The 22,037-nt window shown below is 33.5% G+C and overlaps 1 protein-coding gene and 1 long non-coding RNA gene across 7 annotated transcripts in view; both read right to left on the reverse strand.

Moving 5' to 3' along the window:
- Positions 1 to 22,037, reverse strand: part of LOC146924335 (E3 ubiquitin-protein ligase BRE1-like 2) — a 59,844-nt gene that overhangs the window by 11,896 nt on the left and 25,911 nt on the right. The gene's annotated exons all lie outside the window — the stretch shown is intronic.
- LOC146924337 (uncharacterized) lies at positions 6,056 to 7,625 on the reverse strand. Its single transcript, XR_015010099.1, has 3 exons — positions 7,443 to 7,625; positions 6,432 to 6,545; positions 6,056 to 6,194 (listed from the first exon to the last, which is right to left on the reverse strand). It is a non-coding gene; the product is annotated as an uncharacterized LOC146924337 (long non-coding RNA).

The following is a 22,037-nucleotide window of genomic DNA, read 5'->3' on the forward strand; positions in this document are numbered from 1 at the left end:
AATAAGTGCATATAAATTATGGATTAAAAAAAAGTGCATATAAATAATATCTTTCTTAAAAAATACAAATAAAAAACCAGAATAAAAAACCTCAAGTGTAGGAACTTTTCACAAGTTGACCTGAGTGAGTATGATTCTTAATTCTATTAAATTAACTTGTATCCAACTTCTATACACTGCAATCAATAGTCATTCGAGACGCAAGAGTAGCAATAAAAAATTCTTTATATTTTTTGAATACCATAAACAAAGGTTGATTAGATTATCACTTGGTTCAATCGGTTTAGCCATGGTTGAATCAAAAGACAAACAGATAAATAAAAAAAAGTGTTGAAAAAATATATGATACCAACAAAACCAACCAACAACCAAAGCCTTATCCCACTAAGTGGGGTCGGCTACATGGATCAAATGGCGCCATAGTGTTCTATCAAAAACCATATTTGGATCCAACTCATTGACCTCTAAATCTTTTCTAATGGTTTCTCTAATGGTTTTCTTAGGTCTTCCTCTACCTCTTTTAACCTGACTCTCCTCCATTTGATCTAAAGGATGTGCATAAGAAAATAAAAAATTTGGTTAAATCAACGTGGTTCAACCAGACTGCAATGTAACCGAAATCAAACAAACCGGCAAATTGTTTGGTTCTCAAATCAACCGATCAAACCGGCCAGTTCGGAGTAATTTTTGAAACATTGCTTTTCCTAATTAACCAGACTAATTTTACTGCCTGTAACTCTTGATAATTTACTTTTTTCAATCGTTTATAATTCACATAATTACTGAAAAAATCAGTAGCATTATCTCTCCCTACTGTACTCGGCATACGACTCCAAAACTGCATCCTCCACTGAGGCCGATGTTACTTTTGCATTATTGTAAATCTCGCAATAGCTTTCATTACGATTCCATTCGTCGAAAAATCAGATAAATATCATAAAAACAATTTAATTGTGCATTAGCCTATTTGCCTAAATATTCAGATTACTCCAAGGTTTATGTTGGAAAATTTAAAATTGTAGTTAATTTGATTTTATCCATAAATTAATTATCAAGTTAGGGACTTATCATTAAAAACTTCAGATTTGAAAATCAAATCAATTCAAATTAACCAAATTTGCATAGATTTTTATTTAATAAAAACCTAAAATCTAAAGGATTTTAAAATCAAATCAATTCCTACATTATATAAGTTGTGAATTCGGTCAATTCCAATCTTCACATCAATGAAATTTAGATTCGTGGAGCCAGTATCAATGGCAACCAACAACCAAATTAACCACAAGCAATAACAACAATCTAGATCTAATTTAGAAACCAAGTGCATAGCAAAACCTCAATCCAACCAAGGAATAAACAAGATAAAGAGAGTAAAGAAAAGATAACAACACCAAGAAATGTTCACCCAGTTTGGTCCAACTTGACCTACTCTGGGGGAGATTGATCTCTCCAATCCACTATCAATGAGTTCTTATAAAGAGATACAAATGGGTTACAAGAAATTAGCTTCAACAAGCTAACAAAGAACAACCCTAATTTCTACCCATTTTCCCAATCTCACCAATGAACAAGTCACTCATGAATTTTCACTCTCCCAAGGTGTTTACAATTGTTTCCCAACTCTAGAATCTAACTCCCAAAAGAGAACCAACCCTTAGCCTTTGATTTCACTAAGAATCTTCTCTTTTGGTTTCACAAGACTCACCCAAGTTGCTCACAAAAGACTCTTCACTCATGTGTTTCCCAACCCCATGAATCTTCCCCAAAAGGCACCAACCCTTTTCCCAAGAGCCCCCTCTTTTGGTTCTCCAAGATTCACATCTTGAAGCTTTGAACCTCACCCAAAGACCCTCAACCTTTAGTATCTAAAACCCTAAAAGTCCCCTCCTTTGGTTTCCATGAGATTCACCAAGCTTACCCAACAAATGGGTCAAAGAATGCTTGTATAGTGTTCAGATCCGGGAAAAATCGTGTCACGGTTGCCAAAATCGTGTCACGATTCCTTGCGTACGACCCAAAGTACACAAATCTTATCCACAAATCGTGTCACATTTTCCCAAATCGTGTCACGATTTGGCTTCATGAGCAACCTCGCATTCAGCATCAGAAATCGTGACACGGTTGCCAAATCGTGTCACATTTCTTGACTTTCTCAAAATCAATTTTTGAGTCACATATCAACAATATATTTCCATACAACAGAAATTCAGTTCCATAATTTTCCTGAATTATAATCAAAAAAAGAGGAAGTAAAATTTATCTTCATAATCACACACTACTTTGGCGATAAGTACAGAAGAAGAAAAAAAATAATCAAATATTCTATCCTAAAAACAGTGTCATCCTCAACTCAGTAAGAGTGATGAATTCACATCCAAACCTATATAAATAATGACAATAAGTCTTACAAATATGTACCTAAGAAGTATTAATGTAACTCTCAACCAGAGAAAGAATCCTCTATAACAGTGTAAACAAGAAACTATAGAGAAAACAAGAATCTATAGAGCAAATTACATATCCTTCCATCGCTTCAACTGCTTTTCCATCATATTTCCATTTTTTTAGACAGAGCTAGGGCCATCATATGTAATTCAACTTTGATATCTTTTCTCCTTAAAACATGCAATATTGTAAGAAGTTAAGAGATTCAAATGTACACACTGCAAATCTAAAAACAAAAAATGTCATATGCAGACCAGTATCTTGTTTGGCAGTTTCTATCTTTTTTTCAAGATCATTCCTTTCAAATAATATACTTCTACAACTGAAGCTCGAGCTCATCAGTCCTAGCCAGAATTGTCAAGGAAAAAACCTTCATTTTCAATAAACTCCAATTTCAAATTCAGTTCCTTCTCCCATTTTGCGTTGTTAGCCATGCTAACTTAAAATTCTTTTTAAAAAGAATATGTAAAAGGAGAAGCAACCAATAAAATCTATGATAAAAGAAGGGGGAAAAAAAAAATCATTGTTAACCTTTGGTTATTTTGATCCAATTCAGTGATTTATACATATCCTGACATCGATGGAAAGTAGAATGTGACAATTGTAAAAATTCTAGTAATACAATTATAAACAAGTTTTATGCAAAACAGTGTCATGTTTGGGAACATATGTGAACATGGCAAGATGTTTTTGTTCCTCAGGGTTATCCCAAATGGGAATCATGCAGTTTAGTAGGCATATGGATGTCAAACTCTTTGACAGGATGATGTGATGAGATGGATGTCTGCAATTGATGATGTTTCTATTGCACTTGTTTTTTGCACTGGTTTGACAGCTAACGATGGACTTGTTTCCATTGTCAAACCACGTTCTTGATTATTACTTGTTTGATTTATCTGCTCGATGTTTTGTACAAATATTGATCTACGAGAATCTGGGCATTGACTACTGCGATATCCCCACCTTCGGAGCGTTATCTCTTTTTATCTTCTTTTTAGATGCCTGTTCGGCATATTAGGCCTTCTTTCTCTTTCTCTTCCTCTACCTCTTCCACAACCATTTCCTAGCTCAATTGCAGGTAGAGCGCATATTATTATTCTATTTTCAACATTTGAATCACTTTCCGGAGCACTTGTTTCTGCATAGTTTACACTTTGACTCAAATTCCTAAAATTGTATGTCGTCTTCTTGGGTGGTTATCATTAGAAGTTTCAGAAATTTAGTCAAACAATGTGAACATAATGTATTCAAAATAGACGTGACACTCACCTCTATTTTAGAACTTTAAATTCACATATTTTGACCAAATTTATAAAACTTCCAGCGATAATCATCCCTCGATGACCTACAATTTTAGAAATTTCAATCAAAGTGTAAAATAAGCAGAAACAAGTGATTCAAAAAGTGACTCGAATGCTAAAAATATAATAGCAGTATGCGTTCTACTAGCAACTAAGCTAGGAAATGGTTGTGAAAGAGGAAGATGTAAAGGAAGAGGAAGAAGGCCTAATAGTTCGAACGAACATTCGGCAAGAAGAGAAAACGAGGTAGTGATCCTAAGGTGGGGTTATTGGGTAGACAACATCCAAATTCTCGTAGACCAATATATGTACAAATCACCGAACACATGAACCGAACAAGTAACAATCACAAATAGAGTTTGACATCCCTGGTCAATCGTCGAACCAGTGCAAAATACAATTGCAGCAGAAACATCATCAATTGCGGACAACCCTACAATCACATTATCATGCCTGAGTCGACATCCATATGCCTCCTAAACTGGAGACACTCACGTGGGATAACTCGGGGGATCAAAAGCGTCACGCCAAGTTCACGCATGCTCCCAAATATGAAGTTGTTTTGAATAAAGATTGTTTAAAATTGTATGATCAAAATTTTTACAAATTACAATTTTAATTGTTACACTTTACTTCCTTGTTGTATAATTTTTACAATTTTTACATTCTACTTCCCATTGATGTTTATTGTTAACATTGCATCGTTGAATTAGATCGATATAAAATATAGGCAGAGTCTCCACATGTTAACGATGATATTTTTCCTTCTTTTATAATTGATATGTTATTAATTGTTTCTCCGTTTACATATTCTATTTAAATACAATTTTCGACTGGCAAGGCTAATGTCGCAAAATGGGAGAAGGAATTGAATTTGAAATTGGAGTTTGGTGATAATGCAAGTCGTATCCTTGACAATTCTGACTAGGACCGATGAGCTTGAGTTTCAATAACGGAAGGTATTATTGAAAGGAATGATCTTGAAATTAAGATGGAAAAGGCCAAACAAGATACCGGTCTTCATATCACATTTTTTGTATTTAAATTTGCAGTGTGTAAGTTAAAATCTCCTAGTTTCTTGAAATATTGCCTGTTTAAAGGAGAAAATTTATCAAAGTTGAGTGTGATGGTCATAGATTTATCTAAAAAAAATTGGGATGATGGAAGATCAGTTGAAGTGTTTAAAGGATGTAGCTCTTGTAGTTGTATCATTGCATGAGAAAGTAGACTCACTAAGAGCGAAATTGAGTGGCAAGGCTATTCTCACTTTCTTTCTAACCTACTATGTGATAGGTCTTTTACAGAAACTTATCTAGATAATTGAGTATGTGATGTTCTTTGCATAGATACATAAATTTTAAACATACTTCAAATTATCTGACTGATATGCCCTCCAATCAACCAACTTCTCCAACTGTCCCTACTACTTAATTGAATATATTCTAACTAGCTTCTCTAATTGTCCGTTTTCTTTTCATATAAACATGGAGAAAAAAGAGATAATAAATGCCCTAAAATTAATATTTACTTGATACGAGATTTACAAGAGACAAACTACCATCCTTATTTAAACTTAAACCAGACTCTAACTCTAACTCCTAATTAAATGAGGAAACAGATCATGAAATATAAGGAATTATGGAAATCAATCCTCATATATCACCTTTGTTTTAAGATCCGAAAATATTATTAATTTCATGAGATACTTCCATATTATTCTAACATTAACCAATCATCAAATCAAAATAATAAGAAATGAACATTGTGCCAAAGATGTTCTCTGTACAATTATAGCAGCCAGAGTTGCCCCAACATAATTTTATGGTAAACCCCATTTTGATACTCAAAAGATTTTCAAAACATTCAATCTGCCCTCAAAAGATTATTATATAAATTTGGTCCAATGATATTTTAACAAATATTATGGCTTACAGGGGACAAATTGATGTCATGTAGACGTAGTGACCAAAAATCATCCTTGTTAATATTTCCAAGGTCAAATTGATGTTCAAAACAATCTTTTAAGGATCAAATTGGAGATTTACACATACGCCATATATAATATTGCCACTTATAGTTATAACTAACACATATAATTAATCAACAGGAAACATTCCTTTTACTAAACCATGATGCTAACCATTTAAAACCCGCATTACATGATAAGCAATATCTTTTAAATTCTCTTTTAAATTCAGAGTTATTCTAAACTTCATAATAACTGAACTGGAGTGGTTAAAACAATAAAGAAAAAAAGTAACATTTCAAATACCTATAAGGCGTTTTATGTCAGATTGATCTTGTTAGCACTCGTTTATATTATTCTGAATACCAACAATATACTCTTTGTGTTTATCATGGAGAGTATCAATCACTTCACGAAAATTGTCGGCCTCCATTTTCGTCATTTCATGAATCTTAGACATTTGGATGATAACATCTGCAAACCTAAGTTTAAGTAAAAACAAAAGATCAATTATACATATTTCCTTAAACAATTCAACATGTATGACATATGCTAGAAAACTATCAATTCAATACAATCATTGCATAGTATCTCATATGTATTTTCAATTCAATATCAGAACAGTACTACTAATGGCCATGTTACATTTGAAAGAGGAAATAACAAAATAGATAGAGAGCAGAATCAACAAAACCCAGAGCATGATAATAAATAACAACCTGATCCAGTGTTGGTTGGTTGCAATTAATATGTCATCGTCCATATAGCCTGTTACTGGACTTCTTCGGCTAAACAAACCGCTGATTCTGGAGCTGTAAGACATCAGCATCAGCCTGGAAGGAGCATCACCAGTCATGCATGAAAAGCATAAAACTTATAAACAAATCATCGTTAGAAAATGACTTGATGACAACCAAACACGGATAGTTTTAATGAATTTCAAAGCCGGTAAACCATTGCTCATACTTTTCTTTCTGTTTCAAAAACACATGCATAGGTTTTTTAAAATGAAGTATTTTCAATGACATGAAAAAACACCCTCTGTCATAAATATTAAGCACACAACAAATAGAGAGTCCATTAAACGCATCCATAATAATAACATAGCGTATAGAATCACATGACATTAGATGCATCCTTTCTACTCTTCACAACCACAGAGTCCGTTTGGATTGACTTATTTAAACTTATCTACTAGCATAAACACTTGCAAAAACTATTTGAAAGGACTTAAGAAAACAGCTTACAATATTCTCATAAGCTCTTCATTATACCTTATAAAAACAACTGATAGTTTATATGAAAAACAGTTTGACTTGTATAATAACCATTTATACTATAAGCACTTAACTAAGTTGTTTATCCAAACAAAACCCTAGTTAGTGAGCACTAAGCAGAATCAAAATTTTCAGCTTATTTTTATCTTACAAAAACAACTTATAGTGACTTACAGGCCAAAATCACTTATTAAAGTTGTTTATTCAACAAAATCAAAATCAAACGAAATCAAAATTCCACCCCACCTCACCCCTTCTTTCAAAAATCAATTTTTTACCCAATTCAATTCAATGGGTGCCCACAAAACTAATCAGCTCTAAGAATCCAATTAACACAAAAATTCAAAACAATGTAATCAATAACCCAATTCATAACATAATTACTCATTAACAAAACAAGATTAAACAACAATTAATCACAACAACAAAAAGAAGAAAGAGGAAAAAGGTTACATTTTTACTGTTAGGAGAATGGTTGGTTGTATATGGTTGATCGAAAATTTGAAGAAAAATGAACGAAAAGAAGCATTAGGAAGAAGAGAATGAAGATGCAGAATTGTGAAACTGTTGAATGAGAAATGGAAAAGGAGAAAGAGAAAGCACATTACAAAATATATACTCCCTCCTGCCAAAAAACAATTTTTAGGTTGGTTGAATAACTAACGTATCCGTTCATAATTATAGTCCAAATACATTGGTTATTCAATATCTAAAAAGTTGGATTTTGTTTATAAATGTGATCGGAGGGAGTAGAGGATTTCATTTACACGTAGTCGGTGTAAAGTGTAAAATTATCACGTTGGTTATATATGTATTAGCGTGTGTTTGATTGTGCAGTGGAAAAAATTGATTTTGATAGAATTGATTTTGGTTAAAAGTGAGTTGAATGTAAAGTTATTTATGTTTGATTACCTCCAAAACAAAAATGATTTGTATGAAAAATGTTGTTTGGATGTTTTGAGTCAGAATTGCTTTTAAATGTGTAAAAGACCAAAATGTGTTTTAACATGTGAGTGTGAGCGTGTGTATCAAATTTTACATTTATTTAGTTTTTTCATCCTTCATTTATTTTTGATTAATTGACAATAAAATTACTAAATTAATATAATTGTTAATCACACAATATTTAAATAAAAATACATGTTGAGAATAAACATTAAACATGAAGTGCTCAATTAAAATTACAAATAGAGAATATAATATAAAGTGCAATACAAATTTAAAATATTATTGCAATACTAATGATGGGGAAGGTATAGTTCATAATCAAGGGTAAGAGAGAGAATTTGGGAAAAACAAACCTTAGAATTGAAAATCGATTCCTAGAAGCTAGGAATAGCAGCTTCTATGAAAATAGCTTCAGCATGTTCAAAAGCACGGCAGCAGCACAAGGGTGAAAGATAACCAAACATCACAAAATTAAACTAAATCCCTTTTCAGTATTTCTTCGGTCAAAATAAGGATTTACTTTTTATTATTTTTGGCCAAAAAATAAGTAATTTTTATTTATTTGCTAAAAATAAAAACTTCCCTTTTATGTGTTGTTAAAAAAAATCCTTTTTGACCCAAAAAAAATAGAAAACAAAACCCCTTTTCAGTATTTCTTTGGTCAAAATAAGGATTTACTTTTTATTATTTTTGGCCGAAAAATAAGTAATTTTTATTTGGTTGAAAAAAATAAAAACTTCCCTTTTATGTGTTGATAAAAAAAATCTTTTTTGACCCAAAAAAAAAATAGAAAACTAAATCCCTTTTCAGTATTTCTTTGGTCAAAATAAGGATTTACTTTTTATTATTTTTGGCCAAAAAATAAGTTATTTTTATTTGGTTGCTAAAAATAAAAACTTCCCTTTCATGTGTTGATAAAAAAAAAATCCTTTTTTGACCAAAAAAAATAGAAAAACTAAATCCCTTTTCAGTATTTCTCTGGTCAAAATAAGGATTTAGTTTTTATTATTTTTGGCCAAAAAATAAGTAATTTTTATTTGGTTGCTAAAAATAAAAACTTCCCTTTTATGTGTTGATAAAAAAAAATCCTTTTTTGACCCAAAACAAAAATAGAAAAACTAGATCCCTTTTCAGTATTTCTTTGGTCAAAATAAGGATATACTTTTTATTATTTTTGGCCAAAAAATAAGTAATTTTTATTTATTTGCTTATTACTGGACAAAAAAGGATTTAATTAAAATAAAATCGGATATGATTCATTTATAATATTACTAGTTAATTTTGATTATTTTTTATTAAATTTTTATTTTGTTCATATAAAAATTAATTTTCATTTTTTTTTAGCTTGAATCATGATAATATTTCAGACAGCGATCCTAGTTATCCCTGATCGCTCAGTTATGCATGATCAAATTGTATAAACCTAAATTGGGTTAAGTTTAGAAACAGATGGCTATCCTAGGATCCCTGATGTAACACCCCGTTTTCCCAACTTGAAAATTTCATTTAAAATCAGAGTATTTAATTCATAAACGGAATGTCACATACTACTTTTAAGTCATAAAATAGATATTAATAAATATCCTTCCAGGTTCAACATCATAAAGGTATGGAAATACGCAGCGGAAATAGTTCAACATGAACAAAGTCTTGGCACACAGGCCTTATTCGAAAATCTCATAATTTGATTCAATACTTATTCGTAAAAAGTTCATAAAGACACGTAAGGAATAGATAAGAAAGCAAGCCCCATCCCGTTACGTATCAGAGCACCTAGACACAAGTGAGGAGTCCTCTCACGAACACTTCTAATCTTTAATACCTGCACATTACCCACGGTCGAGGCAACATATACGCAGAAGGGGTGAGATTTCACAGTCAACAAATTAAGCATATAATTCATCAAAATGCATTTAACAACGTAAGACATCTCTAACATATTAAACATTTATCACTTAGCATCTTAACAAATCATAATTAATTATTATCATCATATATCATCATTAGTTCGTAAACAAATATCATTCTTAATTCATAAGCAAAATCACCTTTAAATCATAACCAAGTATCATCATATATTTAACAACTCAAGACATCATAACATCAGCATTAATATTCATTTAGTATCATATTATTATCATCATCAATCATAAACAACATCATCATCAAAACATAATCAAACATAAACAACTATCATCATCAAACATCATCATTAAAACATAAACAACTATCATCATCAAAACATAATCAAAGCATAAACAACCATCATCATCAAATCGTTAGATCCTCATTAAAAATAAGTTACGACGACTCTGCAATGCAACAACAACTTCAACAACAACTTAGACAACTTCGACAACAACTTAGACAACTTCAACATCAACTTAGACAATTTCAACAACAACTTAGACAACTTCGCAACAACTTAGACAACTTCAACATGCATGTGGTACCACCAGGGCATTAAGCCCCCTTCGCTAAGGTCATAATTGGACCTGTCGGGCATTAAGCCCCCTTCGCTAAGGTCATAATTGGACCTGTCGGGCATTAAGCCCCCATCGCTAAGGTCATAAAGGACCTGTCAGGCATTAAGCCCCCATCGCTGACTATGCAACAACACAACTCTAAATGCAACTTGAACAACAACATGAACATCTTATACAATTCCATTAAAATGGACAACTTCTTAAAGACTCCAACAAATTGGACGACATCTCAAGTAGACTCATGCAACATAATCAATTAACAGCAACATGATAACTCAGGAATAGCATAATAATGAACATCAATCAATAGGCAACAACGTCATAAACATCGCACATAAGTCACATAATAATCATATAGCATTAGCACACTAATCGTCTCATTAATCATCATAATTCAATAGTAATAGTAACATAGCAGCACATAATTAGCATCATAAAATAGCAATATCATTCAATGAGAAACAACATTATAAACATCTTTATAAATCACATATTAATCATATATTATTATCATTCATCATCTTCTACTAACATAAAATCATCTTAGCTTAAGCTCTCTGAATACTTTATAATCTCATGAACAACTTTCATCCCTATCCCAAGGTGATCTCAAGACTACATGTGCGAAAGGATCGCAAGGAAACTAATCAAGGCAACTAAGCATCACTTACTCGCAAGGTGGGTTACACTATGGCAAGGAACTACTCCTATAACCCTTAATTAAATCCCTCTCATTAAGCTTATTGATTTGGGGCCTTACTGTACATCTTAGGAACCCTTTAGAGGCATAAAAATGGGTCAAATATAGTTTAAGTCAACACTGCATCGTGGCACGTTGAGGTACCATCGTGGCACGTTTGGACAGCCTAAAAATGGTTTCGGTTCTGGAAAAATCGTGGCACGTTGGGCTTCCATCGTGGCACGTTCATAGTTCGACAGACAACTTCAGATTTTCTACCTTTCACGTTTTCGGCCGTAAAACTCAAACCGTTGATCCGTTTTCGATGCCGTTTTCGCCTACGCGCTCCAGACACTAAGCTCTATCATATTCTACAGAAAAATTCAAGTTTAAACCACTCAAAAAAATCGTTTTCCAAAACCTCACAACCCTAATTCTTAAACTCACCGACATCTCATCTAATCACATAGTTTTAGCTTCAAAAATTACTTCTGATAATCATTATGGGGATTATCTAAGGTCTAATTACAGTCTCTTCATCAATCTAACAACCTTTCATCAATTAATCCTCAAACTCCCTCAAACCCTAATTCATCAATTCTCACAAAACTCAACCTAATCATGCTAAATCCATTTTTCAGAATCATACTCTTAATAATATTGAAAGTTAGTCTCACCCTTACCTGGTTATAGATGAAAATCGATGGCCTCCCTCTTGTTCTCCTCTTTTCTGACTTTTCTCCCTTTTTCTCCAAAAACGTACGTTCTGCCTAAAAACTTTTCTCAACCTAACTCCTTCTATTTATAACCTCACTCTAATTTCTCTTTACACCTCTAAAAATACTCTTTTCACACCACAGCCCAAATTCTAATATTTTTATTTTATTTTTCATATCTTATTTTATTTATTAAATAAAATAAGTCACCCAACGTAACAACTTCACAAAATCATATACTTCTCATAATCTTATTTATTTCTAAATTAAATATATCTCTCACAAATAACAAATATATTCACATAAATACATTACATAAATATCACGGCACATAAACCATATAAAATCACATAAATGTTCTCACCACATAAAATCATACGAAATCATATAATATTCACATCTCATCACATAATTCATATAAATATATATAAATATATTTATAGGCTCAATAAGTAAACCAATAAATCAAGTAATTAAAAAGTGGGCGTTACAACTCTCCCCCACTTAAAGAATTTTCGTCCTCGAAAATTAAACCTCCTGCAAACAACTCTGGATTAGTCTATACAACAAACAACAATTCAAAACAACATACAACAAACAACGAGTTAGAACAACAAAAGACAATGTAAAATTATTACACAACACTACGTGGCTTGACACGACTCTACTACTTGGCCGGACGGACCGACCTGCTCTGATACCAATTGTAACACCCCGTTTTCCCAACTTGAAAATTTCATTTAAAATCAGAGTATTTAATTCATAAACGGAATGTCACATACTACTTTTAAGTCATAAAATAGATATTAATAAATATCCTTCCAGGTTCAACATCATAAAGGTATGGAAATACGCAGCGGAAATAGTTCAACATGAACAAAGTCTTGGCACACAGGCCTTATTCGAAAATCTCATAATTTGATTCAATACTTATTCGTAAAAAGTTCATAAAGACACGTAAGGAATAGATAAGAAAGCAAGCCCCATCCCGTTACGTATCAGAGCACCTAGACACAAGTGAGGAGTCCTCTCACGAACACTTCTAATCTTTAATACCTGCACATTACCCACGGTCGAGGCAACATATACGCAGAAGGGGTGAGATTTCACAGTCAACAAATTAAGCATATAATTCATCAAAATGCATTTAACAACGTAAGACATCTCTAACATATTAAACATTTATCACTTAGCATCTTAACAAATCATAATTAATTATTATCATCATATATCATCATTAGTTCGTAAACAAATATCATTCTTAATTCATAAGCAAAATCACCTTTAAATCATAACCAAGTATCATCATATATTTAACAACTCAAGACATCATAACATCAGCATTAATATTCATTTAGTATCATATTATTATCATCATCAATCATAAACAACATCATCATCAAAACATAATCAAACATAAACAACTATCATCATCAAACATCATCATTAAAACATAAACAACTATCATCATCAAAACATAATCAAAGCATAAACAACCATCATCATCAAATCGTTAGATCCTCATTAAAAATAAGTTACGACGACTCTGCAATGCAACAACAACTTCAACAACAACTTAGACAACTTCGACAACAACTTAGACAACTTCAACATCAACTTAGACAATTTCAACAACAACTTAGACAACTTCGCAACAACTTAGACAACTTCAACATGCATGTGGTACCACCAGGGCATTAAGCCCCCTTCGCTAAGGTCATAATTGGACCTGTCGGGCATTAAGCCCCCTTCGCTAAGGTCATAATTGGACCTGTCGGGCATTAAGCCCCCATCGCTAAGGTCATAAAGGACCTGTCAGGCATTAAGCCCCCATCGCTGACTATGCAACAACACAACTCTAAATGCAACTTGAACAACAACATGAACATCTTATACAATTCCATTAAAATGGACAACTTCTTAAAGACTCCAACAAATTGGACGACATCTCAAGTAGACTCATGCAACATAATCAATTAACAGCAACATGATAACTCAGGAATAGCATAATAATGAACATCAATCAATAGGCAACAACGTCATAAACATCGCACATAAGTCACATAATAATCATATAGCATTAGCACACTAATCGTCTCATTAATCATCATAATTCAATAGTAATAGTAACATAGCAGCACATAATTAGCATCATAAAATAGCAATATCATTCAATGAGAAACAACATTATAAACATCTTTATAAATCACATATTAATCATATATTATTATCATTCATCATCTTCTACTAACATAAAATCATCTTAGCTTAAGCTCTCTGAATACTTTATAATCTCATGAACAACTTTCATCCCTATCCCAAGGTGATCTCAAGACTACATGTGTGAAAGGATCGCAAGGAAACTAATCAAGGCAACTAAGCATCACTTACTCGCAAGGTGGGTTACACTATGGCAAGGAACTACTCCTATAACACTTAATTAAATCCCTCTCATTAAGCTTATTGATTTGGGGCCTTACTGTACATCTTAGGAACCCTTTAGAGGCATAAAAATGGGTCAAATATAGTTTAAGTCAACACTGCATCGTGGCACGTTGAGGTACCATCGTGGCACGTTTGGACAGCCTAAAAATGGTTTCGGTTCTGGAAAAATCGTGGCACGTTGGGCTTCCATCGTGGCACGTTCATAGTTCGACAGACAACTTCAGATTTTCTACCTTTCACGTTTTCGGCCGTAAAACTCAAACCGTTGATCCGTTTTCGATGCCGTTTTCGCCTACGCGCTCCAGACACTAAGCTCTATCATATTCTACAGAAAAATTCAAGTTTAAACCACTCAAAAAAATCGTTTTCCAAAACCTCACAACCCTAATTCTTAAACTCACCGACATCTCATCTAATCACATAGTTTTAGCTTCAAAAATTACTTCTGATAATCATTATGGGGATTATCTAAGGTCTAATTACAGTCTCTTCATCAATCTAACAACCTTTCATCAATTAATCCTCAAACTCCCTCAAACCCTAATTCATCAATTCTCACAAAACTCAACCTAATCATGCTAAATCCATTTTTCAGAATCATACTCTTAATAATATTGAAAGTCAGTCTCACCCTTACCTGGTTATAGATGAAAATCGATGGCCTCCCTCTTGTTCTCCTCTTTTCTGACTTTTCTCCCTTTTTCTCCAAAAACGTACGTTCTGCCTAAAAACTTTTCTCAACCTAACTCCTTCTATTTATAACCTCACTCTAATTTCTCTTTACACCTCTAAAAATACTCTTTTCACACCACAGCCCAAATTCTAATATTTTTATTTTATTTTTCATATCTTATTTTATTTATTAAATAAAATAAGTCACCCAACGTAACAACTTCACAAAATCATATACTTCTCATAATCTTATTTATTTCTAAATTAAATATATCTCTCACAAATAACAAATATATTCACATAAATACATTACATAAATATCACGGCACATAAACCATATAAAATCACATAAATGTTCTCACCACATAAAATCATACGAAATCATATAATATTCACATCTCATCACATAATTCATATAAATATATATAAATATATTTATAGGCTCAATAAGTAAACCAATAAATCAAGTAATTAAAAAGTGGGCGTTACAACTCTCCCCCACTTAAAGAATTTTCGTCCTCGAAAATTAAACCTCCTGCAAACAACTCTGGATTAGTCTATACAACAAACAACAATTCAAAACAACATACAACAAACAACGAGTTAGAACAACAAAAGACAATGTAAAATTATTACACAACACTACGTGGCTTGACACGACTCTACTACTTGGCCGGACGGACCGACCTGCTCTGATACCAATTGTAACACCCCGTTTTCCCAACTTGAAAATTTCATTTAAAATCAGAGTATTTAATTCATAAACGGAATGTCACATACTACTTTTAAGTCATAAAATAGATATTAATAAATATCCTTCCAGGTTCAACATCATAAAGGTATGGAAATACGCAGCGGAAATAGTTCAACATGAACAAAGTCTTGGCACACAGGCCTTATTCGAAAATCTCATAATTTGATTCAATACTTATTCGTAAAAAGTTCATAAAGACACGTAAGGAATAGATAAGAAAGCAAGCCCCATCCCGTTACGTATCAGAGCACCTAGACACAAGTGAGGAGTCCTCTCACGAACACTTCTAATCTTTAATACCTGCACATTACCCACGGTCGAGGCAACATATACGCAGAAGGGGTGAGATTTCACAGTCAACAAATTAAGCATATAATTCATCAAAATGCATTTAACAACGTAAGACATCTCTAACATATTAAACATTTATCACTTAGCATCTTAACAAATCATAATTAATTATTATCATCATATATCATCATTAGTTCGTAAACAAATATCATTCTTAATTCATAAGCAAAATCACCTTTAAATCATAACCAAGTATCATCATATATTTAACAACTCAAGACATCATAACATCAGCATTAATATTCATTTAGTATCATATTATTATCATCATCAATCATAAACAACATCATCATCAAAACATAATCAAACATAAACAACTATCATCATCAAACATCATCATTAAAACATAAACAACTATCATCATCAAAACATAATCAAAGCATAAACAACCATCATCATCAAATCGTTAGATCCTCATTAAAAATAAGTTACGACGACTCTGCAATGCAACAACAACTTCAACAACAACTTAGACAACTTCGACAACAACTTAGACAACTTCAACATCAACTTAGACAATTTCAACAACAACTTAGACAACTTCGCAACAACTTAGACAACTTCAACATGCATGTGGTACCACCAGGGCATTAAGCCCCCTTCGCTAAGGTCATAATTGGACCTGTCGGGCATTAAGCCCCCTTCGCTAAGGTCATAATTGGACCTGTCGGGCATTAAGCCCCCATCGCTAAGGTCATAAAGGACCTGTCAGGCATTAAGCCCCCATCGCTGACTATGCAACAACACAACTCTAAATGCAACTTGAACAACAACATGAACATCTTATACAATTCCATTAAAATGGACAACTTCTTAAAGACTCCAACAAATTGGACGACATCTCAAGTAGACTCATGCAACATAATCAATTAACAGCAACATGATAACTCAGGAATAGCATAATAATGAACATCAATCAATAGGCAACAACGTCATAAACATCGCACATAAGTCACATAATAATCATATAGCATTAGCACACTAATCGTCTCATTAATCATCATAATTCAATAGTAATAGTAACATAGCAGCACATAATTAGCATCATAAAATAGCAATATCATTCAATGAGAAACAACATTATAAACATCTTTATAAATCACATATTAATCATATATTATTATCATTCATCATCTTCTACTAACATAAAATCATCTTAGCTTAAGCTCTCTGAATACTTTATAATCTCATGAACAACTTTCATCCCTATCCCAAGGTGATCTCAAGACTACATGTGCGAAAGGATCGCAAGGAAACTAATCAAGGCAACTAAGCATCACTTACTCGCAAGGTGGGTTACACTATGGCAAGGAACTACTCCTATAACCCTTAATTAAATCCCTCTCATTAAGCTTATTGATTTGGGGCCTTACTGTACATCTTAGGAACCCTTTAGAGGCATAAAAATGGGTCAAATATAGTTTAAGTCAACACTGCATCGTGGCACGTTGAGGTACCATCGTGGCACGTTTGGACAGCCTAAAAATGGTTTCGGTTCTGGAAAAATCGTGGCACGTTGGGCTTCCATCGTGGCACGTTCATAGTTCGACAGACAACTTCAGATTTTCTACCTTTCACGTTTTCGGCCGTAAAACTCAAACCGTTGATCCGTTTTCGATGCCGTTTTCGCCTACGCGCTCCAGACACTAAGCTCTATCATATTCTACAGAAAAATTCAAGTTTAAACCACTCAAAAAAATCGTTTTCCAAAACCTCACAACCCTAATTCTTAAACTCACCGACATCTCATCTAATCACATAGTTTTAGCTTCAAAAATTACTTCTGATAATCATTATGGGGATTATCTAAGGTCTAATTACAGTCTCTTCATCAATCTAACAACCTTTCATCAATTAATCCTCAAACTCCCTCAAACCCTAATTCATCAATTCTCACAAAACTCAACCTAATCATGCTAAATCCATTTTTCAGAATCATACTCTTAATAATATTGAAAGTTAGTCTCACCCTTACCTGGTTATAGATGAAAATCGATGGCCTCCCTCTTGTTCTCCTCTTTTCTGACTTTTCTCCCTTTTTCTCCAAAAACGTACGTTCTGCCTAAAAACTTTTCTCAACCTAACTCCTTCTATTTATAACCTCACTCTAATTTCTCTTTACACCTCTAAAAATACTCTTTTCACACCACAGCCCAAATTCTAATATTTTTATTTTATTTTTCATATCTTATTTTATTTATTAAATAAAATAAGTCACCCAACGTAACAACTTCACAAAATCATATACTTCTCATAATCTTATTTATTTCTAAATTAAATATATCTCTCACAAATAACAAATATATTCACATAAATACATTACATAAATATCACGGCACATAAACCATATAAAATCACATAAATGTTCCCACCACATAAAATCATACGAAATCATATAATATTCACATCTCATCACATAATTCATATAAATATATATAAATATATTTATAGGCTCAATAAGTAAACCAATAAATCAAGTAATTAAAAAGTGGGCGTTACACCTGAGATTGCCTACAACCTAGGATATGTGGAACTCTCTGAGACATCATGTCTCATCCTAATCAATTTATTTATTTTACAGATTAGCAGGTTGTGAAGGTGAGAAAAACACAAGAAGAGGGGTTGAATTGTGTTTTAGAAAAATTCTTCGTTTCTCCTAAAAACTGAACACACTGATCAGAAGCTAAGCGAGACAGCTTCTGAAGTGATAATCAGAATCTAAATGCAGCGGAATAAAACAGAGAGAGAGAAGAAGAACGACACAAAGCAATTATACTGGTTCCTTCCACAATCCGGAAGTAGTCCAGTCCCCCTTGCACTTCCAAGGAGATTTCAGTAAGAGTAATATCTGATTACAATTGCTCAAGCACACAAGCAAGAGACTTCCTTTTCTCAAGCACACAAGCTAGAGACTTCCTTTGCTCAAGAACACAATCAAGAGACTTCCTGCTCAAGCACAATTGCAAGAGACTTCCTAACTAAACAAAATTACACATAAAATTGTTTAAGGTTGAACACTTGATATACAATCAGAGGTGCTCACAATACAAATCAGATACAGACTCAATGGACTTAAGAATTTCTAAGATATGACTTTAAGACACATAAATTCTAAGTGAATGCAGAACAATTTCAGCAGAGGTTTGGCACTTGTAAAAATGTTGTGAGTCTTTCGTTCAGCGTTCTTGCATTACCAAATCTCTAGGTCTTCACTCCTTTATATAGAGGTGTGGAAGAGACGTTGTGAAATTGCCAGCACACCAAAGAGTCGTTGTTGAAGCTTGATCTTTCACCAATGATCTTTTGCCTGATTTGGTTGTTGTTCTATGAAGAACCAATTTGAAATCCATTCCTTATCCATAGGAACATATATGCAGGCGAAACCGTATTCTGGAGCTGTTTTCTTGTCTTGTAGCGTGGACACAAAACAGAGTAGTGGAGAAGGTGGTTGTACAGTTCGTACAATAGTACAATGTCAACACTTTCGTCCAAATTGCAAGCACATGCCTTCAAACACCTTTGAAATGACCGTTGCAATGTTCCACTAATTTTCGGTTATGTTTTCGAATCCAATAGACAGCTTTTGCAATGTAGATTCTTCAATCTTTGAATCTTTTGCAAATCCAGTTGATCTTCAGCTTCTGGTGAAATGACTTCTGATGAGGCAGCTTCTGATGATGCAGCTTCTGATGAAACAACTACTGCAGCTTCTGATGGTGCAACTTCTGATAATTGTGGCTTCTGGACCTCTTGTCTTTAGGAGCGCTTTTACTATCTTCAGGAGCAGCTTGACTTCAGGAGCGCTATTTCTTCAGGAGCAGCTTGACTTCAGGAGCGCTTTTACTTTCAGGAGCGTATTGCCTTCAGAATCATCTAAGCTTCATTTTCTTTTGCTCTTTATTTGCTCATTCAGAACCAATCAATGATGTAACTTTTTAACTGTGGTCCTGTACACTTGAACAAATATTAGCTAGTCCAATTTTACAATTTTTAATACCTTGTTATCATCAAAACTCTTTAAGGTTCATTGTTAAACACATTTTGTTCCAACAATCTCCCCCTTTTTGATGATGACAAACAATAGTATTTAAAATTGATCAATTGTTGTTAATCTAATTAACAAGTTGACCTTGGGGTTCTGAGGTTTGTAAGCTCAGAGTCTGAGGTTTGTAAGCTCTAACTCCCCCTGAGTCTGATAGTTTTTAAGGTGAGGTTTGTAAGCTCCCCCTAAGTTCTATCCAGGTTAATTAAATTCATTTTTCGCACAATAATATCAGAGCTTAAAAAAAATTGAAAGAATTGACTTATAGATAAGAAGAATGGTTCAATTAATTTTTATTTGAAATTTGATACTCCCCCTTTTTGATACACCGATAAAAAGAGATAGAAATTTTCAAAATTTTCAAACATTAATTAATGGGGCTCAGAGCCTTTAAATACTATCACATATACTCCCCCTTTTGTCATTAGCAAAAAGACATAAACAAAAAGAAGAGATGAGAAAAACATAAGATTAAAGGTTCAGAGCATAATTCAAATCATTTTAAAGCACATTGACCATCTTCAAAGATTAAATAAACAGACATAGCAAATAATAACATACAAGGTATAAACAGTTAAAGATTTTCAGAAGCAGGAAAAATTCAGAAGCATCTAATATCAGAAGCAAAAAGAATTAAATCAGAAGCAGAATTGAACAAAGAATGTCAAAAGCCTAAAAAGACAGAAAAATAAGCTAAAAGTGTGCAACTATGGGTTTGGCTTATTTCTCTAAAATCTTCTTCAGAAGCTCTTGAACATCAGCATACTTCTTGTCCATATCTCTTCTGTAGTTGTCTTCTCTGATCTTGGCTTCTTGCATGTCAGCTTCCAACTTTGATATCTTCAGCTTCTGCTCTATTAGCTCTGTTTCCAGCCTCTCATTTTCTTCTTTGAGCACCTTGTTCTCCTGAGCTATAGCCAGGTTAGGTGCATCAATCTTCTCCAGGATCTCAGAAGGAATACTCAGATGCAGTTCCTTAGGCAGGAATTCATCAGGTGCTTTGCCTCTGATACTGAGTGGAGTCTTCACCCAAGTACCAAGAACTTCAACATCTCCAGTATTCTCTTCTATGCCATTCAACCAATCTTCCAGCTTCTGCTTGGCTTGCTCTTGAGCCTCAATACAGGAATCATGCAGCGCTGAAATTAGGTTGACGACCCTTTCCTTGATCCTTCTCCATTGCTTCTGATAGCTTATTGTATGACCCAGGTCATTTCTACTTGCTATCAGTCTGAGAACTTCAGAAGCAATATCTTCCCACACATCCTTTAGAACTTGAGAATCCAGGTATATGGTGGGAGGTGAAGGTTGTTTAGAGGGTTTTGGAGGGGCTAAGGGAATAATTGGTAGGTTTGGTGATGATTGGTCATTTGTAGTTACGGATTGGCTGGTTGATGGTTGGTCAGGAGTGGGGTCAACTACCATATCAGAGGCATGATCATTTTGATCATCCTCAGAGGTTAGCTCAGGAACAATGTGTTTAGGAGCGGCAGTTTCAGGTTCAGGAGTGGGTTTAGTAACTGGTTGTTCAGGAACAAAATGTTCAGGAACGGTCTTTTGAGGAGTGACTTGTTCAGGAACAGATAGTTCAGGAACAATTGGTTGTTGTTGTGGGGGTGATGAAGTTGTAGGGGGTGAGGATTGAGGGGGTGAAAAGGCTTTGTCTGATGAAGGTTTTTGTAGTGGGGGGTCTTCTGAAACAACGTTATCAGAAGCAGCTGCTTCTGGAGTTGTCTCAGAGGCTTTTTCTGAGGTTGTCTCAACATTTTCTGGTATAATCATGTTGAGGGGTTGAATGTTAAGAGGTTGAGGGTTAAGGTGAAAGATATTATTGATGACTCTATCTCTCTGCACAGCCAATTCAGTCAACTTCTCATTGATTATATGACCAACTGGTTCATAAGTGTTTGACTGAGATGGCTTTGTGTTGGTATTGGTTGATGTTGACTGGCGTT

This window comes from Medicago sativa, chromosome 5, assembly GCF_051527215.1.
Source record: "Medicago sativa cultivar Bolivia chromosome 5, Bolivia_mono, whole genome shotgun sequence".
Classification (NCBI taxonomy): Eukaryota; Viridiplantae; Streptophyta; class Magnoliopsida; order Fabales; family Fabaceae; genus Medicago; species Medicago sativa.